At 43.7% G+C, this 23656-nt stretch overlaps 1 protein-coding gene across 6 annotated transcripts in view; it reads right to left on the bottom strand.

Moving 5' to 3' along the window:
- LOC128144937 (butyrophilin-like protein 8) overlaps positions 1 to 12376 on the bottom strand; it is a 35502-nt gene extending 23126 nt beyond the window's left edge. For 4 of the 6 annotated variants that reach the window (XR_008236269.1, XM_052794407.1, XM_052794409.1 and 1 more), the window contains exons 1-2: positions 12237 to 12376; positions 9606 to 9755 (exon numbers count right to left, since the gene is read on the bottom strand). The gene's annotated coding sequence lies outside the window, so the exon portion shown is untranslated. The remainder of the gene's footprint in view (positions 1 to 9605; positions 9756 to 12236) is intronic. The other 2 variants (XM_052794408.1, XM_052794411.1) reach the window with 2 other exon arrangements.
- Between the last annotated feature and the right edge of the window lie 11280 nt (positions 12377 to 23656).

Raw genomic sequence — 23656 nt, 5'->3', positions numbered from 1 at the left:
TCTTCTTCCCCTCCCCATCTTTTTCTCCTTTAATGTTCTGCTCCATAGGGTGTGTGGCTGCTGGCTTATGCACTAACGTGTTTTGAACTGCTAATGGGTTAGACTTCATGTGCTTCTCAACAGTGACTTTAACAGCTCTATCACAGCTGAGGAAGTGAGAAAACAAGCTTAAGTTTTTTGGACCCAAACTCTGTTGGATCCAATTTCTGTTTTGAAGCAATAACTTCTGGTGTGCTTTGGGGCAGTAATGTTGCCTCAGACAAGTTTGGAGCTGTTAGAGGCAAAAGCCAGCAGAAACCGCTGTCCCAAGCCTAGGAAAATCTGGAGAAACCATTTCTCAACTGTTGAGCTAGACCATGTGGTTCCTCTTCTCCCTGTAGCACAGAGGTGACTGTAGTGCCAGAGATGGCGGTGTCATTTAGCCATGCAATGTGTTGATGGCAGTACAACAGGACAAAGAACTCCAGGAGCATACAAGATGTAGCTAAGGGTGACCTGGGCTAGTCTGCAGTGGTAACCCAGGGCTAGGAAAGGCCTGAGGTGGAGCTATAGGAGGTGATTCTGAAAAATGAGTACGTTTAACTTATGTACACCTCATGCCTCTAATCCTTAAAGTTAGCAAATGCTAATTGCTATTATGACTTGGGCAATGTTTGTGTCCTTGCTCTGGCTTTGCTCTTAATTACCTCACGTAGGCATTAAATCTTTACTTTGTGCGGGACTACATGAATTGTGGATGCTGGGGGAGTACAAGTGAAGTGTAAGCCTGGCCAGTATCTGAGATATCCATGCTATCCCTCAGTAGTGTTTCCTGTTATTACTGCTGGAGATGAAGAATTAGGTTAGACTTGTATCATCCAGTGGGGCACTTCTTTTTGGGGCAAGAGCTGCAGAGTGTAACTCATGTTTGTCTTAAACACAAGGAAAGAAATAAATAGGACAGAGAGACTAGGAAGTCCAACTGATGTTACTACAACAGCAATACAGGTAATATTACAAAGGATGCCTGAAGAACAGAGAGTTGCCAGCAGTCAAGTTGGAAATGCTTTCTGTTGGACATTGTATTCCCTAGTAGAATGGCTGTGTTGAGGGAAGACAAACTGTTGTTCTGTAACTGCTGGAAGAAAACTGCACAAAAATGCATGAAATGGGCAAATGAATTCTGGCATGGATTCTCTGATGTCTCCTGCTGTTAATGCTTTTGCTCTCTAACACAAATTTTCTGGATTCTTACAAGAGCTGACTTTACAGGGCTGTCTTGGTTTTGTCTTTTCTCTTGTCTTGAGAACAGTGCTAACAATCTCCTCTGGGTTGTGGTGTTTTGGGGGGGGGTGTGCTTATTTTTTAAAGGCTTGTCAAAGGGCTACAAGGGATGTTGGGTAGAAGAGGGAAGAATTAGGCAGGTGGTTTGCTTAATCACATAAGCCTTACTTTTCTCAAGAAACCAGGTTGTGAACTGTTAATTGCATGTTCATACAATTGGCTGATACTGATCTTTTTGGATTGTGAGAACAGAAAAGATAAGCCAATCTTTGAATTTAGTCATCTTTGAACTTAAAGAGGACAACCCAATATGCAAATTTATTATAGCTCCTAAGAACTGGGGGGGGGGGGGGGGGTGGGATATAAGTTCTAAAAGTTGCTGGTTTTCAAGTGGTCTTTAGTTTGCTTTTCTAAAGTGATACAGTTCAGTGATAAGGGAGCTTGGTAGCAAATTGTCTCATTTCCTCAAAAGGAGCTTACTTCAGTTTTAGCCATGTAACACTTTCACCAGTTACTATGTTTAATACCAGAGAGCATAACGCTTGTCATTTGAAAGTGCGACATAGCTGAAAGTAAGCTGGAAAAATAATATCTGAAAGCAAACAGATAGTGTCAAGCTTATGAATGCTACCCAGATATCTTACATTGTAATAGCATCTGATGGTCACTTGGTAGTGGACAATAGGGTGATCTTGAGGGTTGTGGTGGAGGTCACTTTAGATATGTCCCTGGGCCCAAAGTACCTTAGCAGTGAGTCACTGGATCAACTTTGTACAACTCTGCTATAAAAGCAACTTTCCAGCTAGGTAGGCAGGCTACACCTACGCTAGGAGAGCAGTGCACGGGTAGCTGCTGTCATCTCTTTTGTGTAATCAAGAGTCCACCAAATTTAATCTTTCTCACTGTCAGATGCTGAACAGAACTTTTATATGTTTATGCTGTTTTAAGTATGTTGGTAAGTAATGACTTGAAAAGAAAGAGAAGCAGCTTGTGCAAACCTCAAGCTTTCATGGTGTGAAAGATCAGCCTGACCTCTCTGCGGTTCTACACTTTCAATATAGGAAACCCCCTGTGAAAGTTTACCTAAACTTGGTTTTACAGTATATTTTCAACTAGCCCCAAACTGGAAGTTCGGGGTGTGAAATGAACATATCGAGTAAGGCTTGCAAATTCAGCAGTGCGTTGCACTGACCTACAGTTTGGTCCCTAGGTGTCACCTTTCCCTGTTGAGGAGGTAAGCTTTGTGAACGGGTTAGATTATGAGCCTCAGGAATGATAGGTACAGTCAAACATCTTTGCAATCAATGAACTGATCTAAAGAAAAATAATCTGAAATTTTGTAGGGATTTAGTCCTGCATGATGGGGCTCTGCACTGAGCCTCTGGTTCTGCAAACAGCAGCCTCCTCCAGGCCCAGGAGGCAGCTGCCCAGGACACTGGTCTGCAAGGAGCAGCTAGAGGCTGAGGAAGCAGCAGCTACCAAGGTGGAAGGGTCGGCAGCTGCTGTTTGGGGAGACGGTGGGAGAAGAAGGGGATGGCTTCTGCTCAATCTTACTTTACCCCTTCCCATCCCTTTTTCCTCTGCTTTGCTCTGTAGTGGCAGGGGTGACTGAGCCCTTTCATCTCTAAAATGGCAACTTTTAGCTTCACCGGTGGTGTTGAGAAATCCTGACAGTGCTCTAGCTGAAGCATCCCTTGTGTGACATCTCCCTGCTCCCACCACACAGGCTTATCTCCTTTGAATGTCTGCTCTTTCCTTTCCATTGACTAACACCCTGTGAAATACCTTCCGATGGCATCTCACATCAGGGTTTATTCCCAGGATGATCCAGGCCCAGTATCTCCTTCTGCAAGGGCTGAACAGGCTGCAGCTCCACCTGTTGTGATCCAGTAGCTCTGGGCAGCTGGAGGAGCTGGTTTGGCCTCTACAGTGCCGTAATTAAGATAGACACTTTTCTGCACAGCAGCAGGTGCCAGTGGCACTTTTGTTTTGGCACCCTTCAAGCTCTTGGCTGGAGTTGTGCACAAGTGATGAGGCTTTGCATCACCTAGATAATAACTGTTTTTTGGAAATCCGGGAAAATGAGTTGGAACATTACAGTGATTAGGTCTGTGCCACTGATTTTGGAAATGCTATTAAGTAAGTGTGTTGTACAGCAGCAAACTGCTAGTTGGGCACACGATGTACCGTTTTGTTCCAGCAACATCAAAAATAAAGATGTGTGTGAGTGGAAATCTCATAATATCACCTCACAGCTCTGCATCCTTGGATATCTTCTCCAAGAATGCCAGGGAACCGATATAATTTGGGAGGCCACCCATAACTGAGCAGATGTTTATGACTATGTAGTTGCAGGGCCAGTCTCCTCAAATGTTTCTCTGTCCATGTATGCTAGAGCCATGACAAACTTTGGGCATCCTAGTTGTGATAATTCTTAAACTATTTACTCTCAAGCTCTTGTCTGATAGTCTTTGCTTTAGTGATCTCTTAAGGTATATATTTACCCAATTCAGAGACAGAGGCAAGATCTTAGCTTTCTGTCATATCATACACATTCTGAGAACTGTAAACACCAGTGAGTAGCCCTGCTTTCTGTGAGAGCAATACATGTAAAATACCAGCTGAAGGGACTGTAAATGTTTCTGTATATGTGAGGGATCATTGTTTGTCTTTGGATTTCTCTAACTAAAAACCCCTGTTACACTTCTTTAAAAACAAAGACTACTTTCCTTTATTCAGTTCTTGCAGAAGATCCATTTAAAATCATAGGCCAAATACTTTAAAGTAGTATTTATCCATGTGCCAGAGTATAGGGGCAGGATGATACCTGTCTAGGTTCTCTGGCACCTTGTGGTATGCTGTGGATATTTTGTTAGGATAGAAGGGTTGTCCAGTCTTGCATGTCTCAAAGTACTTAGGAGTGTTTTTCTGATACAGTCAAACCCTCCTAAACCACAGTATTATTCAATGCACAGCTGTTACTGCTAGAGTGAACAATTGATTTTCTGCTTTGCTGTCAGATTCTAGGGAAGTAGTCACTTCTAGGGAGATGTCTAACAAAGCTGTAGCCAGGAGGATTTTTGTCACTGTAATATGCCACTTGATTTTAGTCTTGACAGATGTAGCAATGGAGCAAGTCTTCCTGCTGCTGCTGGGGAGAGATATGCTCCCTGGGCCATCTCTGTTTCCCATAGCTGGGCTGCCTGGATCCACATCCTCTCTTGCCACTAACACTTCAGAAAACCCATCTTTTGGAGGTGGCGAAAGCCTGAGTTCTGAGTATTTGTGGTAATGTATGACAAGACCTCAGGCCTCAGACATGACTAAGCTTGGAGTCAAAACTATACAGAAACTTTGATTTGGAAAGACGGGATTCCTTCTCCCACTTGTATTTGCTTACTAGTAAAAAGAGCTGATGCATTCAATAAGAACTTACATTGATTGGTCTTTGATGATGGGAATGTGGAGATTGCCTACTGCTTACCCAAACAGCATCTTGTAATTTCAGCTGGGGAAATGGGGCGAAGGGTGTTTAATGGGACTTGCTGTGCAACCTACTGCATACCTAACTTTCACAGGAAAAGGGATGAGATGTCCTCGGATAGGGAAGTACAAAGTGCTAATTGATTAGATATGGCATTGTACTTAGTTAACTGGCAGCTGCCAAACATTTTGAGGACTCTTTTTATAATGCAGGCAAACAAAATATTTTGTTTGGATCTTTAGAGCACTATTAAATGGCATTAAACATTACGGCTGCCCTTTTTGTGGACACAAATGTTTCTTTGTGAGAATGTGTAATGGAACAAGCTTGCTTCTCTTCAGCTGTGAAAGCAGTATTCAGAAGACACCTGTAAATTAATATAGTGGCTTCATACCATGACTACCATGAAATTTGTAACTGTAGTGAGGTACTCGAAGGGTGAAATTAATTGTGTGGAGGATAATTTCTGAGGACAGAAGTTTCCCAAAGGAAAGATCCCCCAGCCAGACCTGCCATACAACCCTGCTAGCTCTGTAATTAGGTATCTTGCTTTTGGTTTGAGAACATTAAGGCTTCATCCAGACTGTAGTGAAGCCACATCTTGGTGCCATAAAAGGAGTCTGTGCTTAGCAAGGTGCTGCTGCTCTCCTTGGCCTTAATGGACCCTAACTGTGGGCCCAAGAGCTGTTTATGGAGTCAGGTTTCCCCAGAGTGCACTTATTGGGTGGACAACAATGCTCTAGTACAAATGAATACACTCTTTTTCACTTCATTCCTCTGTGAGGAGTGAAGAAATGGGGGAGGAGGTAGTAAAATGAGTGTTATAGTATAGGCACTTTCATGACTTTTAGTCACAGATGAAATGGTGACCCCTGACTCTAGCTTGGTACAGCTATTTCTCAGCCTGTCTTGCAGAGAAGACCTTTCCAGGGAAACCTTTTAGCCTCAAAGTGTTTTAATTTTTTTTTCTCCCTATCTCCCAGCAGAGGACTTGGAAAATACAAGAGATGCAGCACAACATGGGTACCCCAGGGAGCTCTCATTCCCATCCTCTCAGCTGCATGTTGTTGCAGTCTTTCTTGTCAAGAAAGATTCCTTCCTCATCTCAAGCAAACAAACAAAAATCACTCTGTAAAAGAATATAAATTTTGCTATAGAACACAGTAGAAGCTTTGATAGCTTCTACTCTACAGATCCTAGTACAAAGGGGGTTTAAATTCCTACAGGGTCATGCTCTGCTTTCAAAAATCTCTTGGAGATATAACTCCAATGCAGTTGCTGCAGGATGTGCAGATGTCTGAGCCAGCTTTTAAGCCACCGCTGTGCGTTTTGCTAACAGATGAGCAGCGTGTGGCAGTGCAGGAGTTGGAGTAGGCAGCAGTTAGAGTGTGGTTAGCCTGTGCCAAACGCTGTGCTGACCCAGGCAGCTGGCTGCAGCACTGCTGACTAGCTGTAATTTTGCCAGCTGCAAGGAAAATTTGTAGCTTGCAATAAGTGATTGAGTGAGGAGTACACAAGAGTGAGTTAACCATGCGTTGGCCCTTGCTGGATACATGGTAGAGCTGGAAAAGTGGTGACACTCCCTGTTGCCATGTCCTCTCACCTCTTGGGTTTCACAAATGCTTCTGGACACCTTTGTGGTTGTTTTGTTTTGGAAGTCCTAAATGTGTATTTCTGGTGGGTGGAGGGGAGGAATGTGGCCATTAGGCAGATTCCTTCATCATAGCTATTTAGGAGATATGTCCTTCTCTGGATAGTAAAGTGCATTTGGGTAAGAGGAAATTGTCACCTTTCAGGAAGAGTTCATGGTAACTGCAAAAGACAGTAGCTGCAAGATAAGCGTGTTCTGGGTGCAGTTCAGTGTTGTTTGCACTGTTCTTTTGCGGTAACGGGGGGGAAAGACGATGCCAGCTCTTCCAAAGCTGGGTAGCTGGAACATGCTGAGAGTCTGCAGATGTACACAATAGTCAGTTTGCATGCATGCAAGAATGCAGAAGGCAAAATACAGCAACTCCCTATAGACCCTGTAAATCTACTCTTTAAAAAGAACAACCAAGTTTAAACTGGGCTGCCTCAGCAAGGGAAATGTAGGGAGTTCTGGATGCTCTTCCCTTTCCTGATGTCAAAATAAAATAATTGTCTTTTCAGAAACGATGGCAAGGATCTGCTTGGCTCTAGCTCAGATAGCTCTCTAACTGTGGTGACAGCTGACCTTGCTCTGGCAAGGCTACTGAGAAAGGAGCTGAAAACAAGTTTGCTTTTACAAAAACCTTCTGGTTCAGAACTTAAGCAGATGGCAATATAGAACATGGAGAAACTTGGATGTTAGGAAATGACATCTGGGAAGCCAGAGGTGAAGACATTATGCTTCAAACGTGCTTAGTTGAGAAATACAGTTGGACTTGACAACTAACTAACTTTATTCATAAACTGAGGCGGGGGGGGAAGCAAATATCAGTCTCCTTCATCTCATTGTGCCTAGTCTTTCCAGCAGCCTTACAAGGAAATTTTAAGTGAAATAAAATAATATGGAAAACTGCACAATAATCTACGCACAAGGAGGCGTGAGAAGAAAATATCTGCATGCAAAACTAAGGTATAGAAATAATTTCAAAAATTAAAAAAACCTAGTGTTCTCTGGATGGATGCTTTGCCTGTTTTCTCGATCCTACCCACTCTTTGTTAAAGTTGCACTCTTCAACTACACCAAGCAAAAGCTAAATTATGCCTGTCATTGGCACTCTTCATTTATAGAACAGGAGTGAATTTGGAGTGAAACTTTGGTAAACTGCAGAAACCAAAACTAAAATACTTGAAAAGAATCCTTGCAAATGACACTGAGTCCTGTGGTTTCATCCACTGCAGGTGCTCTCTCTCAGGGTGCTACTGAGTGTTCTTAGTGTTACACTGCCTTAATGCCTGCTGCTCAGTAGGCACACTGGGTACCTGTGTGTGGAGAATAATTCTGCTTTCCAGGTGTAGATTGCTGTATGGATCCTGTAGTCATCAGTTTTGGTGTTAACTCTTGATGCCTTTGTAGATCTGTGCAAATGGCATTTTACTCTTCTTGAAGTCTTGCTTGCACATTGTCGTCTCTGCTAACAGAGCAAGTGTCTTGCTGAAAGGGCACAGTTGAGCCACTTACAATAAGAGTAAAGGGTCCAGAGGATGTGGTAAAGCAAATTATATACAGGTAACATTTGCTGGAGTTTAAGCACAAGGCTGACAACATGGGTGCAAGGCCTTCCCTCCCACACATACCTGCAAGGAGAGGGACACTCTGAGACTGTGGATGAACTGAAGTAGTATCTGTTGCCAAAGGTACTGTTATTTTGTAACTAGAAAGGCTGTGGTGGGTCCATCTTTTCTGCTGTGCACAAGGGAATTTTTTTCCTGTGGTTGCTTTAAAAACAAAACCAAAAAGTGGTAACCCACAGATGGGGGATTTAAAAAAAAAAAAAAAAAAAAAAAGTGTGGCTTTAAGACAGTTGGCTCTGGGATGTTGGGAAATCTTAACTGAAGTTAGAGTGTGGTCAAATCCCTTGTAAGAAGTTGCATAATTTAACATGCACAAACTCAACACAAGTCTTCCGCGCCTGGAAATTGCCTAGCTTGGAGTCCTTGAGCTAGCTATGTATTTATTGTTTTTAAACTCTTTGTGCTTGGGAGGCAGAGTTGTTCTGAGCAACCTGCATTCCTAGGGGCTGAGAGGCACAGAGACACCTCTGCAGCTTAGGACCTATATATGTTCTAGTCTTTCTAGAATAGATTATATTTTCTCCAATTGGTGACTTCTCTTTTTTTTTTTTTAACTTTCCTTACCCCTCCTCCCTTAGTCAGCAGGCATCTTGAAACAGATAATGACTAAGGAATACACACTTTCTTCCTTCAGTCTTATTGGGCACCTCCTTGAAGACGCTGTCCTAGTACCAGCAATTTATTTTATTCTGTTACAGATAATTTTAGCAACTAGCATAGGGAAGGACTGGTAGAAAAGTCTGGTGGTTGGAATCAGAGTTTAGAATAAAGAAAATACAGGCAATAGAGGGAAAGGCAGCTGAGAGAACAACCAAATCTGGAATGGGCTACAGCCATAAAAAGGAGATTCCTTTTGGTGATGCTGAAGGTGGCTGTAGTTTTACTTGCTCAGTACTCTATGTGAGCAGGAAGGAAAACCTAAAAACACCCAAACAAAACCAAAAACGCCACCATCAAAACCAACCTCTCCTTTCACCCCCCAAGCAATAAACCCAAATAAAAACCCAAGCCAGTGTGAGTTCTGGTATGCATCTGCCATACACCATAGGTGGAATGGATGCCTTGGGCCAGGGCTGAGCAGCCGAGGGTGCCCACGCAGCCCTGTGCTGTGCTGATCCGAGCTCCTCTCCCGGGCCTGGAGCAGCAGAGCCCTGTGAAGCGTGGTGGGGAGCTGCAATTAGCAACTCCTCATCGGCACAGGGAATTCATGCTGGTGCAAGACTACACTGAGACAGCAGCACTTCTCCAGACCCTGTTAGCGCAGGCACCTTTGCACCACGCCTTGCTGTGTGGTTAAGATGCACCTGAAGGTGCTGAGATGCCATTTTAAAGACATACGGGCAGACATGAACTGAAATCAATGACTGGAAATCTTTGAGGCTCAGGTTGCTTTGAAAAATTTGACTGCAGATACATGTGCAGTATATATACAGCCCCACATGCCTCTGAAAATTGTCAGTGTTCAGTGAGATATTTCACTAAGTATATAGTCATGTTCAGTATGTGTGTGTATATATTTAATGGACTGCGGCAGGAAAAGTATCACATTGTTCAGAGGATAGTTCATATTTTTTTCCTCTCCTCCCCTCCTTTCTCTCACCTGTTGAAACAAAGCTCTGTCCATTGACATGTGCCTGCAGTGTCCTGTCGCCTGGACTGGACTGCCACCTTCTGTGTACGTTTAGGAATGCTCAGCTTCCATAATGGGTGGTTGGCTCTATAGGCTCCTTGTCCTAAGTGGGAGGGAAGGCTGTAACACAGTTCAGAAAAGGAACGTAACTAGGGATGTGAGAAACAGAAACCAGCTCAACTTTTTCAAAGGATTCTTAAATACTAATCATGGAAGCATAGAATGGATTGGAAGGGACCCTTAAAGATCGAGTCCAACCCCCCTGCCATGGGCAGGGACATCTTCCACTAGACCAGGTTGCTCAAAGCACTGTCCAACCTGACCTTGAACATTTCCAGTGATGGGGCATACACAACTTCTCTAGGCAGCCCGTTCCAGTGTCTCACCACCCTCATCATAAAGAATATCTTTATGTCCAATCTAAATCTACCCTCTTTCAGTTGAAAATCATTGACCCTTGTCCTGTTGTTACAGGCCCTGGTAAATAGTCTATTTCCATCTTTCTTATAAGCCCCCTTTAAGTACTGGAAGGCTGCTATAAGGTCTCCCCCGAGCCTTCTCTTCGTCAGGCTGAACAACACCAACTCTCAGCTGTTCTTCAGAGGAGAGGTGTTCCAGCACTAACCATTTTTGTGGACCTCCTCTGGAGCTGCTCCAACAGGTCCATGCCTATCTTGTGCTAGCAGTAGGCTGTAGATGCTATGTACAATGATAAGGTGGGAAAAAGCCAGTGAGTCCCCTAAAGAGTTGACTGCACCATGTTGTGTGTGTGGGTTTTGTGCTTTGGGCTCTTTGTTTGTTTGTTTGGGTTTTTTTTTTTTTAGCAATATATAGTTTTTTCTTTTGAAGAGTAAAATGTTCTTTTCCCCCCCTTGCCCCAAATGGCTTCTCTGGCAGACAAAATGTCAAGAAATAGTGACTGTTCCACCAAAAGATTAGTCTCTTGAATGTAGTATATGCATCCATGCAATCTTATTTTTGGACCTTTGTAACTGGAGACTCTTTTGTAGTGCTCATCTTGGTAAATATTTCAGTAGCCTGGTCTGCATTACAAGAAGGCGGCTTGGAGATGAAAATTTCCTACCACCTCCTCTCTGTTTCTAGAAAAAAGCTAATTAATTTCGCTAGAAGGAAAAATCTGTGCTGATGTCTGCCTTTACATTGCTTACACTTGTATTACTTACACTTCTATTATCAAGTTTAAACTCACAACAATGGCAAGCTTTTTGATTTAATGAGAACTGAAATCTATAGCTGTGTGGTTTCACTGCTTGCTCAGGGTTCAGTTTTAGTCAATTGGTGAAATACTTCTGTCAATTTAGCCTTCAAAAAGGCAAAATTGTCTGGCACGAGCTGGCTCTTCAGGGGCCTGAGTTCCAAGTTCAGAGTGGTACGAGAAATTGGGCTTCGTGACATCAGCTGCTTTGTACTTTTCCAAGGTGTCTCTCTTCTACCTTTCTCTCTCCCTGCATTACCTTCGTGGGTACAGTTCCTTCTGAAGAAGGAACAAGCTATCAAGAATAAAAATAGATTTTAAAATGGAGCAGTTGTTTTAAATACCTTGCTGTAGGGACTGGTATGTACATCTGTGGTTGTGTGGGGGTTTTTTTTATCCACCTAATGTAAACCTTATATCAAAACTCAAAGGCAACAAGTTAGTCTGAAACCTGCTTGTTCAACAGTACCTTGTTATCTTTTTCAAAGTCTGCAAACACTTGTAACAGAAACAATGGTGACTCATGACTTGAGCAAATCCTCTTATGCAGTTGCTTGCCCTCGTTCTTGTCTTTTCACTCTTGGACTTTGTTTCTTCACTAGCTGCAAACTGAGACCTTGGGTTTTGTGCAGCACTGACTTTGTGATTGTGTGTGTGCTGCTCAGTACAATGGGACTCCTTACCTTCCTCGCACGGGGGTTTTTACCTGCTATTACATGCTGTCAGTTTGTAGACAGTGACCATTCAGAACATGAACTGTTATGTAGGGTTTCACTTTTGGTGTGACTACTGAATGTCTTGTCAGAGCCTTTTCTCTTACTCAGCTGACATTTTGAGGCAGTAGGTATGATTTTTTTTATTTTCAGCCTAGTGTTCATTCTCTGAACTTCACTAAACTGAAATTGCCCATTTGGTCACTTCTGTCGGTGTATTATTCTGTTGGTGTGTCAGTGATGACTAAAGAAAAGAAAAAAGCACAGAAATAAAGGCAAAACTGTACTTGGTAAGTAAATTAGTTGGAGATGCCTATTGGGGTGTCAGGTGAAAGCTGTGAAAGCTGCCTTTTGTTTTACCAGTAGCCTTAGCCTCACTTCTCATTTTGCAGTCTAAGTGCACCCCAGCTGGCAGTCAGCAAAGGGGAGTGGAGTTACAGAGCTGAAACGTTTTAACTGGGAAACCCCTCAATCTGTATCTTTCCTTTCCAGCAAGCTGCCACTTATGACAAACTAAAAAAAAACCCCAAACCCAGTTTGTTTCTTTTTCATTTTTCCCATGTCCACATCACCTGAAGCAATTGTAAAAGACCTTAGCCAAAAAGCCATAGCCCAGATATTGCAGTTTTAGCACCTTCTAGTACAAGACAGAAAACTTGATGTCTTACTTACCTATGTGGAATCTCTTGGTATTCTCTCTGAACGTGCTGAGATTCAAATACACTGCTGCTGTAAGGAGCCTCTGCCTTGAATGAGGAAGTGCTGAAGCAAGGCAGGATGTGGAGCAATGACTCAGATATTGAGGGCTGTGTTTCTTGACTAGCTGAGGAATAAAAGGAATTATTGACGGCGCTCACTACAGCGTGCTCAGCTGACGTAAGGACTTGCTAGCTACCACTTTACCAATAGTAAAAGCTCAGGAACATTCAATATTTCACCTTTCATCTTTTCCCAAACTTTAGCTGCTTATGATAATGCAATGTTCTCGTATTGCAGTCCTTTCTAGGAGGACTATCTACCTTTTGTCAGATAAAATATGTCCCTGTCAAGAATAAATTCTTTGCATGAATGTGCCACTTGAAGGTGTTCAGAATAAGGATTTTGGTAATGCTTCTGAGATAGCTCTTGCCTCTTAGTTCAAGCAGGCGCTTGAGACTTTGCTTGGTCTTTTCCATTAGGAAAAGAAAATTATTTAAAAAAACCCAACCCAAACATGTCTCTTCTTACAATTAGTTTTAACTGATGTTCATGTGTTTAGTGTCCTATACACCTGAACACAGAGGCTACCACTTGCAGTTTCGAAGCCGGCCTTTCCAAGCTCTACAGTGTCAAAAAAAGCTCTGTCTCTCATTTGCTCTGCAATCAAGCACTGTTGTTTCACTGGCTCTCTGCTTTTGATGCACAGGTACCAAGTGATGTTTACCTCTTATGTTTTCAGCCAGCCACAGTAGAAATCTTTCTCTTTCTCCTTGAGAGAGCTCTTGCTTGCATCTTGCTGAGCTGTAGACTTGGCTGTGGGTGCCTGGCATAGTCTGTCATTTCATAAAGGCATTTGCTAGCATGGCAATTGCTTCACTGAGGTTTTGTTGCACATAGTTGTATAATTGCACAATTTACGTATCAGAAATGGAAAAATATATTAAGTGGATTCTGTTCAACTCTTGTCTTTAAACTACCAGCTTCTGGGTTCTCTCTTGCATTGAATTGAATCCTTCTGACATATCTTTATTTTAAGAAGTGTGTGTATACACCTATAATGCACTGTTAGTGTTGAACTTTTCTTTATATAAACATGCCATGAAAGGCATAGCAATTGATTTAAAATAACTAGCATTCCAAACACTTTCCTCATTCATCTCAACTCCTCTGCTTGGGTTAAGCAGAGCTAGCTATTTAATCATGCTGCATGAATTTAAATATTGGTATGTAACTCTTATTTACAAAAAAATTGCTTAAACTTTAGAGTAAGTCTGAATTTTTTTAGTATTAAGTCAAAAGTTCAATAATTGAAGAAACTGTAGGAAATCATGTTTCATTATACTAGAAAACAAACAAAACCCCCCCATCCTCTACTTAATGGTTTGAGAAGTAACACTTGATAAATTAGTCAGCTTCATGGTAGTATTTCAGCAATACACAGTTTCTCACTCAAATGATGCTGTAATAGGGTTGCTCATTCCCTCCTGTGACAGTGATGATCCCAAGTATTTCCTGAGGTACTTCACTTTTGGAAAGCTTTGAATGCCTGATGTAACTTACATTAGATGAGTGGTAAGACAGTACAGATAAAAATAATTCTGAGTTAGTAGAAGCTGTTATCTGTCTGGCACTGAAGCACAAAAGTGGAAGGCTTCCAAGACTAAAATTTCTGATGAAGTACCAAAAACATCTATGGCCGCACTAATGTCAGGAGAAAGATGTATTGGTTTTTTTTTTTTTCCCCATGCTCTTCCAAAAGCTCATTTCTTATAGGATACTACTCCAAGAGCTCCTCTTGCATCCAAGCAGAAGTATTGTCCAAGTTAACACAACTCTTGGAATCTTACTCACAGATGCTATGTCCAACTCCAAGTAAAAGAAAATCACTGCATAACCAAGTCCAAGAATTTGAAATTGTATCCTTAATGCTTCATGTGCCAATTCCTTCTTTATGTGCTTGGAACAGGTCTCTAAGATATTATGTAGCCCAGCCTAAATTTAAACCATCAGCTGAAGTAATTCCTCAGTGTGTCCAGTGACTTGAACAGCCTTTTTCAGGACATACCTTTAAAGTCCTATGTCACTAAGTACTCCGCATTTTTCTGGCATTTGGTCTTTGAAGTGTACTGGCATGGTGATTAAGTGCCATCTAGCAAAAAATAAGAAGAACAGAAAGGCTGCTGTACTCCATCTTCTCCAGGATCTCTTCTCCAGGCTGAACAGTCCCAGCTCCCTCAGCCTTTCCTCACAGGCGAGATGTTCCAGTCTCTTCATCATCTTTGTGGCCCTTCATTGCACTCTTTCCAGTCTGTCCATGTCTCTTGTACAGGGGAGCCCAGAGCTGGGCCCAGCACTCCAGGTGTGGCCTCACCAGTGCTGAGTAGAGGGGAAGGATCACCTCCCTCAACTTGCTGGCAGTACTTTGCCACAAGGGCACACTGCTGGCTCATGTTCAACTTGTTGCCCACCAGCACACCCCCAGGGTCCTTTCTGCCAAGCTGCTTCCAAGCTGGGTGAGCCCCAGCACGTACTGGTACGTGGGCTTGCTCCTCCCCAGGTGCAGGACTTTGCACTTCTCCTCGTTGAACTTCGAGCTTCCTGTCAGCCCATTCTTTCGTCCTGTCAAGGTCTCTCTGGCTGGCAGCATGAGACTCTGGTGTATCAGCCACCCCTCCCAGTTTTATGTCATCAGCAAACCTGCTGAAGGTGCACTCTGTCCCATCATCCAGATCATTATTGAAGGTCTTGAACAGGACTGGACCCAGTGCTGACCCCTGGGACAAACTGCCAGTTACTGGCTTCCAACTAGATTGTGTTATTGATCACTACCCTCTGGGCCAGGCTGTTCAGCCAGACTGCAGTCCACCTCACCGTCTGCTCATCCAGCCCATGCTTCATCATGTTGTCTATGAGAACCTGAATGGGAGACAGTGTCAAAATTCTGTATAGATAATGTCCACGGCTCTCCCCTCACCTACCAACCCAGACATTTCATTATGGAAGTTTATCAAATTGGTCAAACATTACTTACCCTTGGTGAATCCATGCTGACTACTCCTGATGACTTTCTTGTCCTTCATGTGCCTGGAAATGGTTTCCAAGATTAGCTGCTCTATCGCTTTCCCAGTGATCAAGGTGAGGCTGACTGGCCTGTAGTTCCCTGGATCCTCCTTCTTGCTCTTCTTGAAGATAGGAGTGACGTTTGTTCTCCTCCAGTCCTCTGGCACTTCTCACAGTTGCCATGATCAATCAAAGATTATCGAGAGTGGCCTCGCAATGACATCTGCCAGCTCCCTCAGCACTCATGGGTGCATCCCATCAAGGCCTGTGGGCTTATGTATGTTCAGTTTGCTTAAGTACTCCCTGACCTGATCCTCTTCCACCAAGGGTATGCCTTCCTTGCTCCAGACTTTCCCCTGGTCTCTGGGACGTGGGATTCTTGAAGGCCGATCTTGCTAGTAAAGGCTGAAGCAAAGAAGGTGCTCAGTATCTCCACCTTTTCCACATCCTGTGTAACCAGGTGTCCTGGTTTCAGCTGGGATAGAGTTAACTGTCTTCCTAGTAGCTGGTACGGTGCTATGTTTTGAGTTCAGTATGCGAAGAATGTTGATAACACTGATGTTTTCAGTTGTTGCTAAGTAGTGTTTAGTCTAAAGTCAAGGATTTTTTTGGCTTCTCATGCCCAGCCAGTGAGAAAGCTGGAGGGGCACAAGAAGTTGGCACAGGACACAGCCAGGGCACCTGACCCAAACTGGCCAACGGGGTATTCCATACCATGTGACGTCCCATCCAGTATAGGAACTGGGAAGTGGGGGCAGGGAATCGCCGCTTGGGGACTAACTGGGTGTCGATCGGCAGGTGTTGAGCAATTGCACTGTGCATCATTTGTACATTCCAATCCTTTTATTATTACCGTTGTCATTTTATTAGTGTTATCATTACCATTATCAGTTTCTTCTTTTCTGTTCTACTAAACCGTTCTTATCTCAACCCATGAGTTTTACTTCTTTTCCTGATTTTTCTCCCCCATCCCACTGGGTGGGGGGGGAAGTGAGTGAGTGGCTGCGTGGTGCTTAGTTGCTGGCTGGGGTTAAACCATGACACCAGGTCCCCTGTATCCGTCAGCAGTGGGTCCACGTTTTCCCTAGCATTTCCTTCCTTTTGTCTCCTATGTATGTATAGAAGCCTTTCTTGTTGTCTTTGACGTCCTTGACTGGATCCAAATCCAGGTGGATTTTGGCTTGCTTAACCATGTTTCTGCGTGCTCAGACAGTGTCTCTTTATTCCTTCCAGGTTACCCACCCTTGCTTGCTTCCACCCTCTGTATGCTTCCTTCTTGTGTTTGAGTTTTGCCAGGAGCTCCTTGTTCATCCATGCAGGCCTCTTGGGATTGTTTTTCTTACTTCCTACTCATTGGGATGGACCAAACACAGAACACGTGTTGAGACAAGCTACCAAGTTGACATCAAATCCTTAAGCTGATTCATGTACTAAAGACCATTGCCGAATGACTTGTTGGTTTTCAGTCCCTGGGGCTGCTCACTTCAGTGTTTGGAGGTGTTCAAATGACCAGGTGCTTTTCTGTGCTGCTTTTAGGTCATATAAATGTGCTTTCTTTTTTTCTTCTCCCTCTCCTGCCCAATTTGCTGTATCCTACGTATTTGCTAAAAGGCTTCCAACAGAAGCAAAATACAGTCTCCTTTTCCACAGAATACAGCAATCCACTTTAGATCCACTTTAGACAACTTCTTAGCTTTGTTACAAAACATAGCTGCCTACACATTTGCTAATTCAAACACTGTGAATCAAATGCTTTCCAAAGTCAAAGCCAGACTGTTTTTACCGCATATAGGTGAATGGATGGAAGAAGGGAGGGTTTATGTAGCTTAATCTCCAGTATCTGGAATATAAACTTGGATTCAACTAAGTACTGCTGTAGACTGGACAAGGGACCTGTGTAATTTCCTTTGGTGCAATGTTAGCGTGTTGTAACCTTGCCATGTTCCTCTTTTAGTTGTATTTTTCCCTCTGCTTGTGTTTATAGTCAGAATGCTTCTGACCCTCCTGGCAGAGTACCCCCAAAAAAGTGAGTCACATATTTTTTGACTGTTATGCATCACCAGTCATTAATACTGATGACCTTACCTGGTGTTATCAATAAATCTGATTTTTTTTCTCTTTCCCTTACTCCCCTTTTGTTTTTAGATGAAACAAACAATACAAGCAGTCTTAATCAGGCTCACTTCAGAAGGAAAGTGCAAACTCCACTTCATTTGTCATTCTGAGCCCAAGACAGCAAGGTTTTTTGTGGGTAAGGCAGTATAGACCAGCAGTAGCTGTAGCTTGCCATGCTTGTCTTCTCTGCTTCATTTTGCTAAACCTTATTCCTTCTTCAGTCCAGATGGGAACAAAAAGACTATTTACACCAGGCTGGTGAGCACTTGAGATCTGTGTACCTTAATTGCTATTTTGGATTTGGCTGTAGACTGAGGCTTTCCAGCCTGTGAGAAGCATTCCTGGCTGTGACTGGTTTCACTTGTTTCCACTCACTTGAGGTAACATGGTCCATTCACATTACAGGGCTAGGACTCTTCCCCCGGAACGAGGGCAGACACAGAGATATGAAGAAATAATGAGTGCTCACGCTGGCTTTCGAACCATTTGAGCAACTGCTGAGGTCCTTTGATGGTGCAACTAAAGTAGCAAAAATTGAAGCAGCATGTTCATTTGCAGATGAAGAGGCAACAGTCAGCAGTGTTGTCATCCAAGCCGAGAAATGTTCTTTTAAGTTCTGGCAATAGGAGACACTTGGCAAGAATTACACATATATGGCTGAGGCCTAATGACCTGGATGTGCAAGCAGAAATGGGAACAAAAGTTCAGCTTGACTGTGAGAAAGGAATGAGAGCGAAGCTGGGCTTTGCTACTTTTGTCAGTCTGATCCCTTAAGTGGCAAAGCTTCTAGGCTGATCGATTAGCTGCTTGCTCCTCTCTGAAGTTACTTTCTCCTTTTTTCAGAATACACACAGGTGGCTGCCTGAGTGCTCAGGATCTCAGACACTCAGGAGGGAGGATTCATGCTTTTTCTGCAAAGGTGTTCATGATTGTATTTGCCATGAGGCTTCTGGGCTTTCCTGGGGAATAGCAGCAAGCACTGGGAGGTGTTGAAAGCAGAAGTCGCTCCACGTATCTCCGCTTTCCTCCCAGCATAAGCGAGACGGTCAAGAAATGTTTCCTCATGTCAAGTCTGAACCTCACCTAGAATCACAGAATATCTCAAGTTGGAAGGGACCCATAAGGATCATTGATTCCAACTCCCTGCTCCTTGCAGGACTACCTAAAACTAAACAACGTGACTAAGAGTATCGCCCAGATGCTCTTTGAACTCAGACAGGTGTGGTGCCATGACCTTCCCTGGGGAGCCTATTCCCTGCTGCAGCTTTGAACCATTCCCATGTGTCCTGTCACAGGATCCCAGGGAGAAGAGCTCAGCCTCTCCCTCTCCACGTCCCCCCTCAGAAAGCTGTAGGGAGCAACAGGGTCACCCCTTAGCCTCCTTTTCTCCAAACTAGACAAAATGACATGGGCTGGCCTGCCTGGTTCGGTGAGCAGGGCAGGGGCTGAGTAGGCTGGGCAAGGACGTCTGCCCTTGCTGCAGCACAGGGAGCCTCGTTGGTGCTTGGTAGATCCTCACGGTGGGCAAGCTGTCATCATGGGCTTGAATCACCCCCCAGTTTTATATTGACCTTCGCAGCTTTTCTGCTGCTGCCCTATCTCTCCAGCCCTCTGAGTGATTCAGTGAAAAAACATTTTCTTGCATTTCATCTCTCTGTGCTGGACTCCGGCACATCTCAAAGGGTGCAAATCTGATATTTACCTCTTTCTCAGCTGCTTCTCTTTCTTTCCTCCATTACAGCCACTGTTATGGTGTCCTACGCTGTGCTGGTCAAAACGGGGCTCACAAGCCTGCTCAGGGGTGGAAAGTTGAACTGGTGGTGGGAGTCTGGTGTTGTGCATGGGGCTGGTTCTGTAATGGTTGGGAGAGGGCTCTGCTCTGTCTAGAAATGCACGGGGAACATACCCACCTTCTGACAGGTATTTCACATTCCAACCAGCTTATTTGCAACTATAACAAAATATTTGGGGATGTAACTGGGTTTCTCTCTGGCCCTGTGAACTATATAAGCTAAGCACTGAACACCCACCCTGTGCTCTCCATTAGAGGTATGTACTTTGGAGGTTCAGCATAGTCACAGTAATGTGATCTGCAATCCTTCAGAGATGCAGCTGGTCAGATTATTGCTAATTGTAGGAGTGGTTCTTTCATTTAGGCATGGCAGGGAAACCATGAAATCCAAGAGCAAAAAAACCTACAACTTGGTTTATGCAACACTAAGCATGCTGCATGGTATCTTGTGTGAGTTTTGCCAAACCTAATACACACACTTCTAAACATGACCAATGAAACTGTTGCACCCAAGAACGCAACCCTCCATGAGTGACACTCTTCCTCTAGACCTCATTTTTGGGTCGCTGAAGTGCATGTGTTCAGTTTGCCACTTTCTACCATGGAAGAGGAGCTGCCTGGGCCATTCCTATGGTTCATGTTTGAGGTTGCTTTCCAGGAAGACTGTCAGCTTTGCTTTCTTCTAAATCCATTTTCGGCCCTGCCCGATGATCTAAGTCTGCATGCCAACCTTAAGACTTGTCTGCCATCTGTGTCTTACACAACTGCTGACAGCCGCAGCAGCTTGAGCGTTCCTGAGCCTTGCTTGCCTTGTGCAAGGCAGGGCTAAATAAAGCATCATGCTTTTCTTAAGGCATGCAAATCTTTCTTTCCTTTGATCCCAGTGACAGCTTGGTTCACAAGGAGAGATGCCTTCTAGGGTTGACTGAACCATTAGCGTGTGTTGAGACAAAACATGCTGGTTTAGCTCCTTACTGAGTGCAGCTGCTCCTCTTGCAGTGGCCATGGCCATGGTGGGAGCACTCCCTTCTTGCAGGGTCCTCCAGTCCTAGGGGCAAAGGAACTCCCGTTTCTGATCTTGATGAAATTTGAGCTTTGCTGAATATAGTACTGCAGCTCCAGCCACTCTTGCTGTTCTTTTGCAAAGGGCTTTTTGTTTCAGGAAGGTTATACTCTGTAAATGCTAGCAGCACTTAAAGTGCCAATTTTGCAGATGCTACCTGCAGTCCTTTAGCCTGACCTATCAGAAATTGGTCTGATAGTGCAAAAATTGTTTAGTTTGGCAACAGCTGCTATGCTGTGAGTGTCCGAAGGCCCTTATAGCCCAATGCTCTGTCTGGCTGTAACCCACATAGAGAGCAGGGTGAGCAGAGGCTTTATGACTAGGGAAGCATATAGCAGTAACTCTCCAGATCTCTCCTTGGCCTCCACCTAGAAACAAAGTATTGATTTTTAGCAAAGTTTCATGAGAGGAGAAGAACACTTTTTCCTAGTGTGAAAGTTCAGGCAGGCTCTAATAACTGCCTGTGTAATGAAGTTGCTGGTGTTCTGCCAACCCGCAGGGTGCAGCATCTCAAGAGGGCAAAACAAGTATGGGCTGTCTTGGTAGTAAACAGTGACATTAGCTTTGACATGTTGGGGTGGGGGAGAGATGGGATACTAATCTTTCCTCCCTGGAAAGTAAATAGCCTGAATGAAACCAGTGACGTTGGCATTGTGTTTGCATTCAGTCTGTGGCAGTCCTGCTGCTCAGACAAGGATGGGTGTTTGTTGCAGAAGCCATGTGATTTCTCCCTCATCTCCTTGCAAAATCTGATCTGCATTTGGCATGCTGCTCTGTTGCGCTCACCTCTGTGCAATTGCACTGACTGCTTGCATGGAGTTTCCAGCCAGCAGAGATATGTTACACAATTATTTATCTACAGGCTGAGTGCTCTATCCCATCCCAGCATCTAGGTATGCAATGATTAAGATTATAGCACACTTTGTAAAATGTGTAGTGAGCAAAGTATAAGAGCGCTGGGCTGTAAAGCCAGACCTTCACAGGAGGGGTCCATTTCCAGCTTCAAAGAAAACTTACCTGGCTTCTGCCTAGGTGCATAAGTTCAGTGGTTTTCTCCTAGCTGTGTGGAGCAGCACTGCCTGGAGACTAAACCAAACCAAAACTCCTTTCCTCCCCAAAGGCTTCTGAAAAGTACGCAGGCAGGGGCACACCTCTGTGCCTGGGATCCCACAGCTGTGGGGTGCCCAAGCCTGAGCACCTGTGACCTGGGCACACTGAAACCAGTTTTAATGCAAAAAATGGCTCTTACCAGCAGAGGTATTTGATGTGTGGAATACCTACTACTGTTTCCCAAGACTTGAAGGCCTACCGATGAAGTAAATGTAGCCACAGAAATTGGTGGATTTCTTTTGTGAAGTTTTCTGTTTCTGAGGAACAGTTTGTTTGACTTTGTTTGTTTAGAAATAATTTTCCATCTAGATATGTTGTGATGCAATAGGAATTGCTCAAAAGTGAAGCTAAGACACTTAGCATGAAGCCTGTCAGCAGTTGTCGTGTTGCCAAAAACACTAACAAAAGGCACTGGCTCACTGTGTGCATGCCTGGTGGGTTTTGTGGTTGATAATTCCAGCCAACCAGAGCATCTGCTTGTTAATAGGAGCTCTTCTTAAGCGCTATGTTTTTAAAAAAAAAAAATAATTCCCACATGGAGCTTCATCTCCAGAGGACTGGTGAAGTGTCACTGGGCTGGAGCAGATTAAAAGACTTTTTTTTTTTTTTTCCCCCTTTTCTTTCTTCTTCCTACTCTCAGTGGGATAAAACTGTTCCATGAGAAATACCTTGACAGGCAGCTGTTTTGCCTCATGGTAGGCATGAAAAATTCAACTTTAAATAAATAAACAAAATAATCTGAAGTTAAACAGAACAGATGCGTAGAGTTTGGGTTTTTTAAAAATTTAGTCTTTTGCTTTTTCCTGCTTGAAGGCACTTACTCCTCAGAGCTGAGCTGTGCCCTGTCATGCCAGGAATCCTGATGGGTTGCCCGCCTGCTGAGCAGGGACCTGGCACCGCGGCTCACCCTGGCTGGGGATCCCTGTGGTCCACAGCCATTTCCTCTGTTTCTCCAGTCCTTCAGTTTCTGGGCACGCTTTTCATGTGAACTGGTGCCAGGAGTCCGGGAGACCTTCCTGGGGTGCTGGGTCCCTGCTTCACCCTGTGTAGACACAGTCAGTGAATTTCCCTGGAAAGGATGGTCGTTACCTGGCCAGCCCTCTTGCCTTGTTCAGTAGATCAAGAACAAACACAGGGCTGGATTTTTCTCATGATTCTGATAAGAGAATTCAATAATGTAACTCATAAGAGAGCAACCCTCTGTGCTGCAGATGGTGCCAGATAGATATGGAAATATGAGCATATTTCATATTATACATACGAAAAACCAAAGAAAGGTCTTTAAAAGACTAGGTTTGTGATAGGATTTCTAGTACTTTGCTGACACAGAGTTTAATGTTACTGGCAGTTTATCAAACTAGTTTGAGCTGACTAATGAGATTTCCAATAAGGTGATAAAGATCCTTTTTGTTTGCCCTGTGTTATAAAAGCAGCTACAGTGCTTCAGCAATAGTTCAGACATCTTACGCCTTTATCCCTTGACCTCTTTTTAGTTACTGTGACTGCAGTAGTGATGTATTTTAGAAGTTAGGTAAAACAATAATGGTAAGTCTGCCTGATAAAGAGATGAATTGAGAGGAATAGAATTACCTCTAGTCCAGCCTGATGCTGTGGAAAAGAAGCTTTTGCAAGCAAATATGTTTTTTGTTTCAAAACTACACACTCGGCTTCGTAAGAGGGTCGGTATGCAACAGAATAGATCTCCTGCCAGAAGAAATTAAGAAGGAAATGTTAGCATTCACCCTCTGTCCACATTATGGCTGCATTAGTGTTGCTTCTTACTGACATATTCTTAAAAGTTTTCTGGTCTCAACTGAAAGACATTTTGCCATCTTTTTCCTCTTTCCAGTTTTTTTAAGGGCAGACTTTTTGTGCAACAGATATGAAAGCATAGTCTAGCAGTTTATATGCAATCCTATTAAAAAATAGTAAACGGCTTCTGTTGACTTATGATGTGTACTGGGATGAATGCTGCAAAGAAGTAGACTTCCAGTCCAGCAAGGAGAGAAGGTCATCTCTGCCTGCTGGAGATGTGAGTTCAAGCACCAAGTCAGCTACAGCCTTGTGTGTTACGCTACTTATGCTTATTAGCATAAGCGTCCAAGTTTTCCAATTATAAAATGGCCCTAAGCAGCACTTCTTGGAATCACAGGAAAACAAATTGGTGTTTGGGATGTATTTTGGGCAAGTTGGAAGGTCAGCCTAAGTCTCTCATATAAGAGCATCTATCTCTATACAGCAATTTTCTGTGCC

Source organism: Harpia harpyja, chromosome 8, assembly GCF_026419915.1.
Source record: "Harpia harpyja isolate bHarHar1 chromosome 8, bHarHar1 primary haplotype, whole genome shotgun sequence".
In the NCBI taxonomy this organism is placed as follows: domain Eukaryota; kingdom Metazoa; phylum Chordata; class Aves; order Accipitriformes; family Accipitridae; genus Harpia; species Harpia harpyja.
The sequence above is the reverse complement of the archived record's forward strand: the minus strand, read 5'-3'. Positions and strand labels throughout refer to the sequence as shown.